Below are 3,424 nucleotides of genomic sequence, written 5' to 3' on the forward strand. Positions count from 1 at the left end.
ATTAGCCAACTTGTGTTTGTCGGTGCTGCCGCAGGGTTACTCTAGGAAACTCTTTTAAGAAGACAAACACATGGAAGTTTTGAATTTCTCCAATCAGATTAAAGAGAGTAATAAAAGCTTTCTTCCAATTATAAAAGATATTTGAAGAAGCAGATTCAAATAGATTGGCTAATTTAATAGTTTCTAGTAGAGTACTTGTGTCATAAACTGGATTGTAACAAGGCAGATTGCCGAGTTGGAACAAAGGTTTTCATGTGAGTCATACTTGTGAGTCATAGGTGTTTATTGTTATGCAATGACTCACAGTTGTAAGTCATATGATGTTATAACTTTTGTACATGACTTATGCTTATGAGTCACAAGTCTCATGCATGTAATGTACTTAGCACACTGGACTTATTATAATGTTTATGATTGGTTTAGGTATGTTGTGCAATTGACTCATATGAGTCAGCTGAGAATCTCATATGACTCATGATTGTGAGTCATAGGATATAGTGATATTAAGGGATGAGTCATATAAGGTTAAAGTTGGGTGAGGTGTTTATATAAATAGTAAGATTCAAGGACCTACAGTACATCAGCATCTATGATGGACTGCCTAGCCATCTTCTAGAGATCAGTCCAGCGGTGGATAACCAACTGCTTCATGGAAGCCCCTACTGGCATCCTCTCTTATGAGTCAGCTCTTCCACCAATCCAATGTCTCATGGAGTATTGACAGCACCGGGTGATACTTAGGATTGTCTGCCTCCTACCAGAAAGGAAACCCGCCATATTGAGGGTCCACTCCTCCTTGCCTATAACCTCACCTTTCCACTAATCAGAAGACAACTACCTGCTTATAATTGGCCTAAGGCTAGGATATAGGCCACTAAACTGAAAAACTCCCAAACCTTCCCCTTTGGTGAGAAGACACCTCGTGCTAGATGCCATAGCCCACAGGGTAGTCAAACTGGTAGGCTATCTTCCCCATGTCTTCCCGACATCTGACGTCCTCCTCCCCTCACCTATTCTCCCAACAGCTTCAGGCGACCCCCTATTCCTTGCCATCAAGAAAGATTGCAGGCAAATGCTCCTTAACGCTGGGGTAAAACAATATCCCCCCATTCCACTATGCATACTCCTCCATGCTCTTACTCCACCCCTTCATCAGGCTGAGTAAGTTTATGGCAGGACAAATCCATCAAATAAGGTCAGGCAAGTGCTACTAGCATATCACTAATCCTGGTGAGATCTGGATATCTCTGACATCTGTCAGTACTGTAAGACAGAGGCTGAGACTTTCCACCAGGCAATCCTCACCTGCTCTTCCTGAACCCGTGTCGGAGACCTCCACCTCCGCAGGATTGAGAGTCTGGGTGAGGAAGAACCCCTCTGGTCAATACCGGCCTACCTAGGTGGCTTGTCTTCTTACATTTCCTGTAACCAGTATGGGTACTTGGTTATTAGTTTGTTTTAAGTATCGTTTGATACTTAGTTTTATTTTATGTTTTGTTTTAAAAGTATCGCTTTGATACTTGGTTTATTTTAAGTATCGCTTGATACTTAGTTTTGTTTTATGTTTTGTTTTAAGTATCGTTTGATACTTAGTTTTGTTGTATATTGTTTTAAGTATCGTTTTAATACTTGGTTTGTTTTACTAAAGAATATCGCTTGATATCTTTGATTAGCTTCGTTCATGCTAGACATGGAAAAGACTTGTGTATTTAATGACCGCCTGATCCTACGATGGAAAAGGCAAACTTCGACAGACAGTATTTCAATATACTTGGTTGAACAGTTACTTCTTTGTTCCTTAGTACACCCTCGAAGCCTTCTTTAGTTCTCAGCTCTCACCTCCTCTCTGAAAGAGCAGGCCACCTGCCAACTATTGTATCTATTACTGATAATGTGATTAGCACCTTGTAAATACATTACATTTTTTTAACCTCAGCAAGTGGTTAATAACCTGTCACCAGATTTAGGCCTGATCAACCTATCGATATCCACCTTAGAACGCTAGCAGAGAGAAGTGGCAGAATCACGGCATATTCGGCTTCATCTCAAAACCAATAGAGTCATTGATGACTAGGAGTGGGAAGCAAATTCCACAGCAAGATCTTACAAGAAAGAAACAACCCTAGCACTCTGCTGAGGAGTTGGGAGAACCTGCAAATACAGAAGACACACAACCCCCAGGTGAATGCCCTTCTACACTAGCAAAAAAGTCATTCTTTGAACTTCTAATTAACCCCTGTTAGGCAGAGACAACTTGATAGACTTCTAAGTTGTCTAGGCTAATCGAGATTCGTTTCTGTAGACAGAGGTTGTCTAGGAAGGCTCAGACTTTGCTCGTTTCGTTTATGACTACTAGGAGCGAAGTAAAATAGGTAAAGTAGGGTAGAATCGTAAAAATAATAGTATATTATTAAGGTCTCTTCTCTGTTGCTTGATGATGTCTAAAGCTTGGGAGGCACTTCGATATTTATATTCCGAGTCTGAGTATTCGCAGACTACATCAATTTATCATACAACTATGTACTTCTTCAATCGTTATTTGTGACATCGAGTTTTCTTCCAAGGTGCGAACACCGGTGGACCCTGAAAACCATCACACCCTCTTTGGTAATTACAATATTTTTTCTTAGGAAGCGTGCTGTCCCCAATAGTAATATCCCGATTAGCAGAATCTTTAGACTTATGGCCTAGTTCTTAAGTCGAACTGAGTTGGCTCCAATTGTCTTCGCCATTGATAAAATGATCAGTTCTATCCACAACTATATCTGCAAAGGTGGTCGTCATTACAACCATCTTAGGTCATCTGACTCCGATCCTTTGTAACTGCATACCCAACTGATAGATTTTCTTTGGATGACTTCCTATTAACTCGCAGGAAGCTATTCCACCAGATTGGTAATTAATCCCTTGGTCGGCAACCCTTGGTTGCTCTGTGGGTAGTAGGTTTCAGTAACCATTGTAGTATTAAGAATCACCCCATGGCTACAACGTGTTCTGAAACCCAGTTGCAACACTCCGTGAAGTTCGTTGGCTTCTTTGGTAGTGTCCTTTTGGAGTTATAGACTCTTCTGGTAGATGTAAATGTATTGGTCTCTAGTAGAGATCCTTTACTATTTGTGCAAAATCGTCCCGTTACTTACTGCCCATGGCAAAGGTGTCATGTCTTTGAGGCCAGGTAACTCTCTGAGTGGTTGACGGAATCATTCCGTTCCACTTCTCAGACCTAGCCGAAGGTCCCTTCTCATATATCCTGTGAACAGGATCCGGTGGGACGGACGGCAATGACGTATATGGTGATATTCTAACACCTTCAATTCTGTAGTAATATAGTCACAGGATGCAACTGAGATTGATATATATGATGACACGCGGGCCCCGTAATGGAGCTGGAAGGGGGTGTTCGAAACCAGAGATTCCGATTCCG

The sequence above is a fragment of the Tuber melanosporum genome (genome assembly GCF_000151645.1).
Source record: "Tuber melanosporum whole genome shotgun sequence assembly, scaffold_17, strain Mel28".
NCBI classification, from domain to species: domain Eukaryota; kingdom Fungi; phylum Ascomycota; class Pezizomycetes; order Pezizales; family Tuberaceae; genus Tuber; species Tuber melanosporum.